Raw genomic sequence first — 14,564 nt, 5'->3', positions numbered from 1 at the left:
TTATGTTTTTGCAGCTGTATGGCTTTAATACAGGCTCAAAATCATTTATTGGCATTTCTGACCGAACTTTTTGTTTTTATAGGTGTGTAAATGTGTTATCGAAGATATTTTGGCATTTGCCAAAGACCTGAGTTTGTAGCTTCAGTTAAAGAGACCCGCTACACCTTTTTCCCCCCCTTTTGCTTTCTTGAAAGAAAAGAAACGGTTTATTTGACAGGTGCTCTGGATTTTGGGGCTAAGTCTTTGAATTTATTTTGCTTGAGGTTGTTTGTACTAAAATGCTAACATTCTAGTGTTCATGACAAATTTTTTTTTTCTCTTCTACTCTGCTCGGGCCATGGCTTGTCCAATGTTTTACATGGATGTTACCATTTCATGCTCATTTCTCTTTGCGTCATGGCAGATTTCTCTGACCAGACTTTAGCAGTGATTCCAAACCCTGGCTGACGTATCTGAATTATGTCGGGGAACGTTTTTGGGATCTCTGTGCAAGGGCCCAGAGACCTCATTAGATGACCCTGGTTGTCGGCCGGCTAGATGTAGAGAGCACGTGTATGTGGAAGCAGGGGAATGGGGACAGGGACAGGGGACCCTGGTCATGCCCCCCTTGGTACAAGGCAGTGTCTAATCAATCAGTTGTTCAGTTATGCTTAGGTTAAACAAACATTTACCAAATTCCTTTCACGTGTGGGTGCGATGCCAGGTGTCAGATGTGGAAATGAATAAGACCTGCTCTACCCTAGATGAGTTCATAGTCTGGTGAAGGGGACAGACGCACAGAGACTCTTTCCATGTAACGGGGTTGGGCACAGTGTTCCAGGGGAGACGTGTGGCTGAGCTCAGGGTTAAGAGAAGACTTCCCGAAGAAGAACCCACTGCAGATGAACCAGGAAATGCAGCAGGAATGGATCGGTGTGGTCAGGTGTGGTGTGGGAGGGCAGCTGGGAGTGAGGGAGGGGAGGCTGGCGGGGTGGGCTTGAGAGGGGCGCTGGTCCTCCAAACCTGCGTGGGAAACCGGGGCTTGCCTTGATGTGTCCGTTGGGACTGAGGTTCTCCCTCCCTCCCTCCCTCCCTCCCTCCCTCCCTCCCTCCCTCCCCCCACACCTCTTGTGTTCCAGAGGCTTGGAGCCCTCCAAAGCTTCAGCGTAAGAAAGGAAACCAACCAAGCTTTGCTCTTTCCATCTATTACCTGGCACATTTCAAAGAGCAACTCACCCCCCAGAAAGCTTCAAAACTTGTTACCTTTTCTTGGGGGAACTCTAGGAGATACTTTTGGATTTAATGAGGGGAAATAGAAATAATTTTATTAAATCCAGAGTGTAATAGAACCCACCAGTGTCCTTGGGCCACTATCCATGCACTGTGAATGAGGTTCATGCAGTTCCATTGATTTTTTTAAAACTTAAAAAAAAATGGTAAATCAGAGCGGAACCAGAGAAAACTGCACAAGCACGTATTACTTAGTGATTAATGAATTAGAACGTGAACACTCTTGTAACCACACCCCAGTTAAGAAAGAGGCCTTTGCTGGGTGCCCCAGAGGCCCTCCCCATGCCCCTCACACACCCCCTTCCACACCCTGAGAAGTAACCATTATTTTGTTTTGTATGGTAATCATTTCTGCGCTTTTCTTCATAGTTTTATCACCCAAATGGGCGTCCCTAATCACTGAAGTTTGACGGTGCCGTTTTTTTTTTTTTTTTTTAATTTACAGATGTCTTTTAAACTGTGTGGGGGATTTAACAGCTCCTAGAGACGACTTTCACACGAACCCACAAAACAGAAAAGCACCAGTGGACACGCTTACAAATAGTGCTGATGTGGTTCGTGCAGTAAGATGAGGTGAAGCGGGGAGGGCAGACTCAAGGGGGGGGATCCTGGGGGGCAGGGAGGGGGGTCTCCACCAGGCTGGGGGGGTGTAGCTGATCTGCTTTCAGTCCTGCCCCCCCAGACCCCCCCACACCCTGTCGGTGCACAACGAAGGGGGAAAGGCTCCTACCGCAAGGACCCAGCAGGAAGGGGCCCCTGGAAGCCCAGGGTTCAGAAGGAGCCTGTCACATCATGACACTTGGCACTTTCAGTCTGAGACCTTTCCTTAACAACCACAGAGGGTGTAGACCGCGGGGAGGGACTTAGAAAGAAGCACCGCTCATACCCAAGCTGTCACCTTTCTTGCTGAAAACAGGAGGGTGAACGGGGGAACAGGAGACGAAAGAGAAGGAAAAAACCAGACGGGCGTCGTGGTGGGCTGGCGGCTCTGACCCAAGTCCAGGGGATGGAAGTGAGGAGAGGATTTTGTAAAAGGGCAATTAGGACCAAGTTCCGCTCTTTTGGAGCCTGCAAAGTCTTGATGTTCGTTTTCTTTCCCTTTAAAAACAAGTTCCTGGCTGCCGCTGAGCTCCATGGCACAGAAACCGCACGGCTACAGAACCAGAGGGCGAGAGGAAAGCATGAATCCCAGCACCAGGCTTGTATTCTCTCTGTGTGGGCAGGAGGTTTTATTTTTTTCAATTTCATACATCATTAAAATGCTTCGGCATTTCCCCCCAAGTCAGCATGCCTTTATAAAGTTAATGAGGAAGGAAAACACTCAAGAAAAATAAAATTCTGATTATTTGTAGCAAGGTGCCGTGCAAAGCTGGGGTCCAGGGCTTTTCTCTGTTGATGTCTGTTTTTGGAGGCCTGGTTCCTTCTAGAAATTTCGTTCTTCCCAGAAGCGAGACCTTTCCAGGGTACGATCAAAAAAAGTCACAGAAGGCCCGTGACTCTGAGAACACATCCTATCCTTTCTGTGGCCTTGGGCAAGGCGCTTCCCTGATGGGTGCCTCAGTTTCCCTCTCTGTAAAATGGGATAATAATACTTAATTACTTCACCATGCTGAGGTAAGGATTAATTAGTTGATGTTTGTAAATGGCTTTGAAGCCAGAAAATGCTACAACAGGGCTAAGCATTATTATTAATAACACATTTCAACCAAGTTAATAATTGCATTTGCCATTTCAAATTTCCCCTGACAGTTTCAACTGGTGAACTTATTTTTCAGCTTCGCTCTTTTAATGAGAAATAAAAAGTAGTGCCACTGGCAGAAATTGCTCTGGTCGTCTTTGCAAAGAGGAACACGTATCTGACGTGGAAGAAGGAATCCGGGTTCCATAGGGACTCCGTAGGAGATTCTGGAAAACATTAGATGCAGTGTAAGGGCCGAGACTGGTAAGCAGCTTTAAAAATGAAGAAAATACCAGTTAAAAAACGTGCCTGATGAGACGTAAGCAGATCTGGGGGGTGACCACTTTCCAGAATTGATTCGATTCCTAGGCTTTGGACCTGACCACAGACGAGTTTATCTGCCGTCTGCCTTGGGTTGTTTTTTCTTTCCGGTCCCTTTTGCTGGCCTCCACCCCTTCCTGTGCAAGGTCACTTCAGGGTGTGTTGTGGGTGTGGTGTGTGTGTGTGTGTGGCTTGAAATCTCATGTTAGATCCCTGGTCTATCTCCTCCTTTTCTTCATGGCAACTCACAGAAGCCTTTTTGCACCAGTTAACTCTGACCCTCCGAACTGAGACAAAAATGTCAGTGAGATGATGTCATTGCCAAGCCCTTGGCACATGGCAAGGGTTCAAGAAACCTTTGTTAAACAGAACCAGGCCTTTGAGACTTCCTGAGTTTTTGATGTTGGACATCCAGTAAAATGACATCATCACGGTACGGGCCTGGATGTGCCGCTTCCCCCAAAGGCCGGTGCTCCCAACCCAGCCTTTGGTGAGGTGTGCGTTTTGCATCTTTTCCCCAAAGAGGTCTTGTATTTGCTCAAAGGTGTCCATACTCTCCTTCAGTGGTTTTCCAAATGAAGTCTCGACGGGCCACAGCATCACGGCCTGGGGACTGGCTAGAAATGCAGACTCTCAGGCCCCGGGCCTGAGACCGTTCATAGCGGTGCCGCCGAGCAATGGGACGGACATCCAGCTCATGCCAGACCAAGGGCCTTTGCCCTGGAGGCAAAATTTTGCCTGGAAAAATCAGAGGTGAAAAACCCTGCAATAGGCAGGCAAGAGAAAAGGACAGCGTAGGCTGCTTTTTTAACATTGCCTTCGGGAACTCCCACTTTGCTTCTAGGCCCTCTTAAATCCCCCAGATCCAAGAAGCCCACCCAGTCCACTCTGGGCAGGTCCTTCCCTCTGAATTTTCCCCGAGCTCTTATAAATCACGCTACTCACTCGAACACCTCTGCATGCCTGGCATGGTGAGTTCGCTGTAATCCGATGCTGCCTTGACTTCTCAGGTCAGCTGGACATTCCACGGTGACAGATACACACCCTCCTGTTTTCAGTGTCTCACGGCAGCTCTCACGCTGCTGATTTATGAAGCGTGTGCTCAGTGGAGGTTTGCAGGTTGATTCCCCCGGCTCTGCGAACATGAGGCCACTGTCATTTCTAAACAGGGAGGCTTGGGATCAGGAAGCAGGGCCGCGGAGGAGAAGAGAGGCATGGAGGATCGTCCCCGCTCAGGCGTGTAGATTTGGGTGTTGAACCTCAGGTTACTGGCAAGAACTCTGTGAGGGACTGATGAAACTTCAGTCATCCGCCAGGCTTTGAAGGGTAAAGTTATGTTTTTAAAGGGCAGTGCTTACTATACGTGAGACACTGGAATGGTTCTTAAAAAAGATGTATGTGGGGGACGCCTGGGTGGCTCAGTCGGTTAAGCATCTACCTTCGGCTCAGGTCATGATCCCAGGATCCTGGGATCGAGTCCCACATCGGGCTCCCTGCTCAGTGCGGAGTCTGCTTCTCCCCTCTCCCTCTGCCGCTCCCCCTGCTCGTGCTCTGTCTCTCAAATACATAAATAAAAATCTTTAAAAAAATAAAAATAATGGATGTAATCCTCATGGCACCTCTGAAATTTAGGTATTACTATCTCCAGTTGTGTTATGCATTTGATGTGAATTATGCCTCAAGCAGGCAGTCAACAAAGATCTATAGAATGCTTGCCACATGCGACAACTTTCTGAATCCTGCTTGCTGGCAATTGGAAGTCCTTGACTTTGGGAAAGGTTGTGATTTAATTGTGAGAACCCTTGGTTTCTTTCAGTAGATTCTAAAGTTGATTTGAGTAATTCGTCTTTGAGTAATTCAAGCCTAAGGGCTTGATACTGGCCTCCGAGAAGGATAAGCAGGAACAGCAGTGACAGGACGAGCTCCTTCGCTGGGAATCCCGTCTGCAGGACTCCCAGGTGCTCTACAACCTTGAACTGATAGACTGGGGATAACAGTAATTAGAATCTTCAAAGTACTTGGCAAACACTCATTAGCCGCTCTCAGGGAGGAAGACAGAGAGAAGAGGAACATATGACATAGGATCATTCCCATTTTGCACACCTGCAAAATCGAGGCAGAAAAGTTAGATGCTTTGCCCAACACCAGATCCTGAAAACGGAATTTAAAACGGGGGTGGCTAACTTTTCCGTAAATTTGTAAGTCCCCAGAAAGACACAACTTTTCATTGTGTGTCGGGGTCTCTCAACCTCCACACCGCTGACCTTTTCAGGGCAGATAATTTTTGGCGTGTGTGTTTGGTTGGGGGGCTGTCCTGACAGTTTAGCAGCATCCTGGCCTCTACCCACTAGAGGCCACTAGCCCCCCCCACCCCCAGTGATGCCAATCCAGAATGTTCCCCGGACACTGTGCTTTTATACTAACTATGTGAAATGAGCATTTTGTGTGAAGAACTGCCCGTGGTCATGACGCCCCAGCGGGCACTGATGCACAAACAGCAGTGTCGCTTCTCAGAGCTGTCCCAGTGCACACAAGACGGACGGGCGAAGGTCTGAAACAGAAAAGTCTATAGAACCGCCAGTGGTTGTGCTTCGATTTAGGACTGACTGGAAAATCACAAACCTGCATCTCCCCATGGGAAATCGGTTTCAGAGTCCTCGAGACACACGAGGTATCATGAATGTTTGCCCTACGGGCATCACAGCACCCCCGCCCCGACCCCTGACACCAGCTTGGTTTGGAACCTTGTGTTCCCAGAAGGTCAAGCATCCTGGACGGGCACGAGCACCTTGTTCCCTTCATCTCGGAGAGGACCCATAGCAAACGCTCCTCTCGTGACATCGGAGATTCAGAAATAAGCACGTGGGTGTGTGCGCGTGAGCTGGGGTGGGAGCCGTGAATAGCAAGAGGCGCAGAGTAAGGACAGATGGGCTGGAGGAACCATGGAGTTTTCCGATGGGGGCGCTGGAAGGAGGCATGGTGCTTGTTGTCGCTGGTTAGCACTTTAGTTGAGCGTGGAAACCGAGGGACTGCAGCTAATGCTAACCGGCTGCTTAGCACAAAGGGGCATCTTCCTGGCGAGCATCTGTCTGAGGGTGCGAGGCTGCTTTGAGAAGCAGGGGGCTTTCCTATGAGGTCAGGAAGGACAAGGGTCTCCCCTGGGGTCGGGGCCCTGTGGGGAATGTTTCTACCCAGGCGATTTTCCCCTCTTTCGCTTTTCTGTGTCTTCTGAGATCAGATCTAGACTAAGCTTGCCCAGAAGGCCCCGGTCCCCAGTTCAAGGTAACTTGCTGCTGGAGGCTGGTTTTTGTGGCGTGATGCATGGGGTCTTGGGCATCTGGCGACTTGACCTCCCACCTTGGGTTTGTCCCCCTCTTTGACTTCGCAGAGAGGAGAGAAAGAGTGGGCCTCGTCAGCTCTTTCCTCTCTTGGAGAGAACACATCGTAGGAGTCTGTGAACCTGGAATCAGAGATGGTGTGTTCTTCTGGGGCACAGCTGGGTTTGGGGTGGGGATGGGGGGAAACCAGAGTGGGGAGGACAATATTTCTCAGCAGAAAGACATTCATGGTGCTAAAAGTGATACCTGATCTGACTTCTCCAAGCACTTCGCGAATGCACCACACATTTCCAGTTTGCATCATGTCTGGTCTCTGCAGTGAAAAGAAGGTAGGAATCATACCAGAAAAAAACCCAAACAAAACCAGTGTGATGCAGATACACTTGACACGCAATAAAGCTGCTCATGTTTAAAGCGAACAGCCTGGTGCATTTTGACATGTGTGTGAACCCACGACACCGTCACCACACCCAAAATAGTGAACATACCCCCTCAAGTTTCCTAATGTCCCTTTGAAGTCCTCCCTCCTCCCGCCCCCATCCTTAGGCAACCATGATCGACTTCCTGTCGCTGTAGATTAGCTTGCAATTTCTGCAGTTTTATGTAAATGGAATCATACAGAATTCTTTCACTCAGCACAATGATTTTGAGAAGGTAAAGAAGACACCGAATTCTTCTGCCAGCTCTGAACCCACATTTTGGCTTAGCTCCTGATTCTGAGTGGCGCAGGAACCGGATTAGAGATGAAGAAGAGACGTTTCTGTTACCTGGCAGGGCAGGCCGTTTGTCCATCCTTTCACCTGCTGATGGACCTTTGAGTTGTTTCCAGTTTGGGGCTATTACAAATAAAGTTGCTATGAACACACACAAGTCTTTGTGTGGCCATATGCTCTTCTTGGGGTAAATATTTTTATCTGGGTCAACACGCAGGAGCAGACTAGGTAGATCAAAAGGTGAGTGTATGTTTAATTTTGTAAGAAACTGCCAAGCTGTTTCTTTTACCACCTTACATTCGGTACTGCGTCTTGATCTGTCTTGGAGGGGAGAACATCAGAGAGCAAACACTGTTGACCATATGCGAGGTAAGAAAAATGCTTGTTGGGTTGGGGTGCGAGTCCACGCTCTCAACATCTATCTGAAAGTTCCTAGATAAGGTCCGTTTGTAGCCATTAGAGCTCTAGCCAACCTTCCTGCTTGTTTCTCCTTCAGGAGGGAGTCGCATCTTCTGGTAGCTGTTTGTGCAAGAAGAAATGGTCACGATAACCAGCAAATACCCCTAACACTTCTCTAGAGCAAAGCACGTCTCTTAGAGAGGCAGATTTGAAAAAGAGTCAAATAACTGGACACTCCTTTCCTTGTCTGAGACTTGGAAGTTGAGCAAATCGGATTAGGCAGGCCCTGGTCCACATATTGGTTAAGCAACACCCCCCCACCCCCGCTCCCCGGTTCCATACAGAGCATTAGAACCCTGCCACCAGCGGAAAAAAGTCAAATAGCAAGCAAAATAGAAGCACATTTCCCCAAGTGATACTCTATGGAGCTGTTCACAAGCCCAAGGAAGCAGATAATCACAGAATCTTGATTTGTCTTCCTATTGTATCCATCTGGCCTCAGCGTGAAGTGGTCAGTACTCATAGCAGAGAGATTCCAGCTGAACACACGAGCCGAGCAAGGTCGGCCTGGTTGTGTGAGTGGAGCTGGAGCTGGGGCCAAGGGCTTTACAGGTAGTAATGGAAGACGATTCCGTCTCTTTCTTTTTTGTGCACAGAGACAAGATAGGGGACTCCGCTCTAGTTCTGTGTTTTTCAAGGAAAAGAAGAAATAGAATTCTTCTGCCAACCCTGAACCAACATTTTGGCTTAGATCTTGATTCTGAGTGGCACAGGAACCAGATTATAGATAAAGAAGAGACGTTTCTGTTACCTTGCAGGGCAGGAAATGGGTTTTTGGTCCTGGGATTCCTCTTCTGAGTGTGTGGGCGTCATCATTTCCTGTTTCTTTTTTCTTTTTTTTTCTTTAAGGCCTTACATTTAGAAAATATATTTAATGCCCTGAATTTGTGTTGTTACTCTGGTCAATTTTAATATCTAAGTAAGTCAAAATTAGACTTCATTGGCTGGGTCTTGGAAAGAGTGTTTGGCATCTGCTCTTGTTTTAGCATATGGCAAGTATACGATGCAAAACGTCCTTTCCTTGACGAGGTTCACGCTGTCAGGGTGTTCAGTGTAGGGGACAATTCTAACAGCTAAAGTAAACACACGCTTTGACAGCTGCGGTTTTTCACTAATTCCACAAAGGGAGATAAATGATAACCATCAAGCAATCATATTATTAGTATTTAATATCACCTTCATTTTTCATTCTAATTGAGGAACATTGGAAAACGTCCTTTGAAAATACCTCTTTTCTTTGCAAGCAGTATTTTGACCTGACTTTTTTTTTTTTTTTAAGGATAAAACAATTCTTACTATGCTTTCAGTGCATGGCTGTGAGTTGGGGAGAGTGATCTAATACTGTGGTTCCCATCAGTGTGTGGACAGCTTGTTAAAACACAGATTGCCAGGCCCCCCCCCCAATAACTTCGGATTCAGGGAGTCTGAGGTGAGGCCTGGTTATGTGCATTCCTACCCAGTTTCTAGGTGGTGCTGATGCTGCTGGGCCCAGGACCATCTTTTGAGATGTCTAATGTATAGACAGTCATCCTGGGTGTCAGAGGGTCTGGGTTCTAGAATCCTACATTGCGAAATTTGAATACTTGATTCCTTGGAGATTGTGGAGTCCAGGGGTCAGCAAGCAAACTTCTTTTCCTGTAAAGAGCCAGATAGTAAATATTATAAGCTCTGTGGGCCATATGGTTTCTGTCACAGCCACTCAGCTCTACCATTGCAATGGGGAGGTAGCTGAAGACATAAGTAAACCAATGACCGTGGCAGTGTTCTAATAAAACTTTATTTACACAGACAGGCAGCAAGCCAGATTTGGCCCATGCAGTCTGCCACCCATGGCCTAGTCTGTGTGCCCCTTATAAAAAAAAGAAAGTGTGCTAATTATCCATATTAGTTTGGTGGGACTGCTATAGCAAATTACTGAAGACTGAAAGCTTAAACCACAAAATTTATTCCTCACAGTTCCAGAGGCTGAAAGTCCAAGAGTAAAATGTCGGCGGGTTTGGTTTTCCCTGAGGCCTGTCTCCGTGGCTGGTGGATAGCTGCCTTCTCCCCGTGTCCTCATGCAGTCTTTCTTCTCTGTGTGCCATCTCTGGTGTCTCTTTCTCTTCTTGCAAGGACACCAGTCAGACTGCATTAGGACCCACCCTAATGGCCTCATTTTAACTTAATAACCGCTTTAAAGGCCCTGTCTCCAAATACAGTCACATTCTGAGGTCCTGGGTGTTGAGGGCGTCAGCATACGAATTCTGAGTGCCACGATTCCCTCCATAACAGTATCTATTGCTATATAACAAATTATCCCCAAACTTGGTGGCATAAGACAATAAACCTATGTTGTCTCACTGCCTATGTGGGGCATCAAGCCAGGAGCAACACAGCTGAGTGCTTTCCTCTCAAGAGTTTACAGTAAAGCCACCATCGGGGAACAGCCTCTTCGAAAGGCTCTGTTAGAGAAGGATCCAAGTTTACTCACTTGGTTCTTGGAAGGATTCTGTTCCCTCTGGGAGGTTGGACTGAGAATCACGGTTCCCCGTGGGTTGTGGAAGCCTCCCTCAGTTCCAGGAAATCCTGGGCCTCTTCACAGAGCAGCTCAGAATATGGCCGCGGCTTCCCGCTGGGTGAGTGAGAGAGGAGAAAGACCCTAATCTCAGGAGTGGCATTCCATCATTTTTGCCCTATCCTACTTGGTAGAAGCAGCTACAAGTCCTGTCTTACTCAGCGGGACGGGGTTGCACAGGGTTGTGGACACCATTAAGGAACACAGAGTCCATCCTAGAGGTCGCTTTCCGGAGAAAGCCAGACACCTATCTCTGATGCTACCCTGCTCTTAAAATTCCAAAATGTTATCCCTTTTCAGGTTCTTTCCAACCCTGTGCTATCTTGTTTTTCTCTTTATTGGTCTTTTTTGGCTATTCTGCTTAAGTTTGGAGAACTTAATAGCATTTACGATATCTGAAGAGCCCATGGAAAAGAGTGAACATTTTGGGTAGTTCTAAAGACTTGGCAATTATGGATTTGTGGATATGAATTTGAATAAACTTTAACATTTAAATCGCTCTGTAAGTAAGATCATTAGCTAGATCAACTATTTTTAAGAGAAGGCCTTATTTATATGTAAATAATGTATTTGCTAATTACATATAGATAACTTATTAAAGTGGATTCCTTGAACTCTATGACGAACCTGCTTAATCTTGCAGCAAACCCAGGATGTTTTTTAAAGAAAAAAAAAAAAACCACTTCATTTCTTTAAAAATTCTGGAAATCAATCTTTTTGCAAATACGGGTAGAACTTTTTGTTATTTAGACTAGATTGGCATGATTTGACGATAAGTTTTTATTTTTTATTTGTTTTTTTAAAATATTTTATTTCTTTATTTGGAAGAGACAGAGCAAGCATGAATGGGGTGAGGGGCAGAGGGAGGAGACTTCCCACTGAGCAGGGAGCCCAATGTGGGGTTCGATCCCAGGACTCTGGGATCATGACCTGCTTAACCAACTGAGCCACTCCGGTGCACCATGACTGTAGGTTTTTAAAATTGAGAACTATCAGCGCAGCTGGGTAGCTCAGTCAGTTAAGTGTCTGACTCTTGGTTTAGGCTCAGGCTGTGATCTCGTGGGTCACGAGATTGAGCCCGACATTGGGCTCCACGCTTAGCGAGGAGTCTACTTGAGATTCTCTCTCTCCCTCTGCCCCCCTACCCCCTCTACACACTCTCTTTCCAACTCTCTCTAAAATAAATAAATAAAATCTTTAAAAAAATGAGAACTATAGAAGCAAATATTTTTGGTTTTGCTCTTGCTACTTTCTTGGTAGAAGAGATCTCCAGTTAGTGAATGTGCTTGGTTTTCGAGGTGATCGCTGAAGGTGTATTTATAGTCACCAGATTCACAACAACCTTCAGCTGATTTCTTGAATTATCTGGGCAAGCCTTTTTCTTTCTTTCTTTCTCTTTGTCTTTCTTTCTCTCTCTCCCTTCTTCCCTCCCCCTCTCTCTCTTTCTTTCTTCACAATTGACAAGCTAATAACCAATTTTGCTTGTTAGTTTAGAGAACTAGTTCTCAATTGGGGTGATTTTGTGCTCTAGGGGCATTTAGAAATGTCTGGAGACTTTTTTTTTTTTTTTTCAATTGGGATAGGAGTGGGTGTTGCAACTGGCATCTAGGGGGTGGAAGACAGGGATACACAGGGCAATTCTCTACAACAAAAAAAATTATCCAGCCCAAAATGTCAATGATGCTGAGGTTGAGAAATCCTGGTTTAGGGAAGTAGACCCCCAAAGTATCTTCAACTGCTGGATGCACAAAAATTTGGCTCAAATGCCAGGAAAGCTGGGTTAATAATGTCTTTATAGCAGAATATTCCAGAGCCTTTAAAATGTTCACATGCATATTATCTCCCTCAGGGATAAGATCTAGGAGGCAAAGGTTTTCAATCATATGGATCATGGAACATTTTTTTTCTGTTTTTTTTGTTTTGTTTTGTTTGAGCACCAAGCATTCCTTAAATCAGAACCTTCTCTGGGAAGGCTAGCTTATTGCATATGTAATGAATGAGTTACACTCTTGGATAAGGGGATCTCAGAATCCAAAATTTGCTAGTACTATGGGAAAAGTGATTACATTCCCATTGCATCCCCTCATTCCCACCAAACATACAACAGAGCAATGGTTATGAGAGTAAAGCATGGCAATTGTTAAGATTTTGGAAAACAGATGGAAGTAAGTAGATAAGTCATTATCATAGCACTCAAGAATAATCGGGTAACATTTTAATGTATTTGCCATCACTGTTTTTTTCTCTGTGTGGCAGAGTATATGCCAAAGATGGTCACATCAATGCATATCCCATCCTACATGCTCTTTTTGCAAGGTGACATTGATACTCTTCTACTGAGAAATCTTTTGCTCCCTCCCTGCCCAAGTCTGGGCAGGCTTGGTGGGAGTGATGCTGTGTGCTTTAAAAGGTTAGGTTAGAAAATATAATTCAGCTACTTCCTGGCTTTCTCACTCTTGCTCTTGGGATGCTTGCCCTTCAATCTAGCCGCCATGCTGTGAGGGAGCCCAAACCATCTTTTATAGGAAGACCAAAAGGAGAGACCCACATGGGGAAGAACCAAGACTTCTAGTCAACAGCCAGCATCAACAACCAGTTATGTGATGGAGCAAAACTTCAGATGATTCTGGGCCTAGGCTTCAAGTTGTCCCAGTCAACATTGAGTGGAGGAGAAAGGAGCTGTCCCCACTGAGCTGGGACCAAATTACAGATTCATGGACAAAATAAGTGTCTTGCTGTGTTAAGCTACTAAGTTTTAGAGAAGTTTGTTACACAACACTAGATAATACAATGCACACACACTTTAGAGTTTTCATACAGCTGGGATCATACAGATTTTTTCATGTCACAGTGTATTTTAAAGAGTTTTTCATGATATTAACTGTCTTTTAAATCTTGTTTTTTAATCATAGTGTCACTTTTCTTTTCATTTATATCAGCTCTTGTTGCCAAATATCTGATGAGTGTTTATGATGTAATGTCAGGTGTGATCTAGAGTCTTACTGCAATTGATAATGACAGTATATTTTCTCTTTATTTGCTTCCAGGTGTCTCTTGAAAACTTGGACAGTTGTGTGCACTGTACCATTGGCAGTTCAGGAGCTGGTTGACTTCTACTTGTTTTATTTTAAGTTTGGCCAAACTCCCATGGTTCTTTGAGTCGTAGTGCTTTATTGCTGGAAATGTAAATCAGCTCCAGTGTTTTATTTGGAGTTGGTTAATTGACACACACACTTTCTCTCTCTTGTTCTCTCTCTCTCTAGTGGTCATTTAAGGGAAGACTTGTTTGGAGCCAGAAGGTGAAAAATCACATGCACTCATGAAACTCATATTATCAAGAGATAATATTGATGTTAGTGGTCAGCAAATGTGAATTTTAAAGCAGATCTGAAAGAATGAGAGAAATCACTTCTTCTGGTTTCAGACATTCCATTTCTTTCTTAACAAGGCCATCAACTTTCAAATCAGTGAGGTGTGGTCTGTTGTTATCACTCAACAGAGCAAATGCCAACAACAGAGCGAATACTGCAACATTCAGGGAGGTGCTGTGCTCCGTATCTATGACACATTCACATGAGAATTACTCTTGTTCAGTGTCGTTGTGAAGATCTAGGTAGAGCCACTTGTTAGGCATACAAGGCTTGTCTATTGCCAGGTGTTGTTATACACTGTGGATAAAAATGAATCCACACAATGCTTGTCTTCACAGAGTCCAAGTTTTGTAGAAAACCATGTTTCTCTAGGGGTTCTTGTGTATTTCCCACAGTATGACCATTGCCTGATCTCTACAGATCGTTCCAGTACCCCCAGTTTCCTTCAGCGGACTTTGGTTTTCCATGTGCAATGTATCTGTTGATAAAAGAGCAACCCAGTTATTCACTGATCCTGAATTTTAGATCATTCGAGGGGTAGTTATTTTTTTTTTTTTTAAAGATTTTGTTTATTTATTTAACAGAGACAGCCAGCGAGAGAGGGAACACAAGCAGGGGGAGTGGGAGAGAAAGAAGCAGGCTCCTAGCGGAGGAGCCTGATGTGGGGCTCGATCCCAGAACGCTGGGATCACGCCCTGAGCCGAAGGCAGACGCTTAACGACTGCGCCACCCAGGCGCCCCCGAGGGGTAGTTATTAATGTTTGTCTTCAGGATGGCATTTTTATCTAATGGCCCCCTTCAGAATTTGATAGAATTAAAAGAATAAGAAAATCTAGACTATGGTTCTGGCTTCATCATCTC

Source organism: Ursus arctos, unplaced genomic scaffold, assembly GCF_023065955.2.
Source record: "Ursus arctos isolate Adak ecotype North America unplaced genomic scaffold, UrsArc2.0 scaffold_30, whole genome shotgun sequence".
Classification (NCBI taxonomy): domain Eukaryota; kingdom Metazoa; phylum Chordata; class Mammalia; order Carnivora; family Ursidae; genus Ursus; species Ursus arctos.
Note: the sequence above shows the minus strand (reverse complement) of the source record.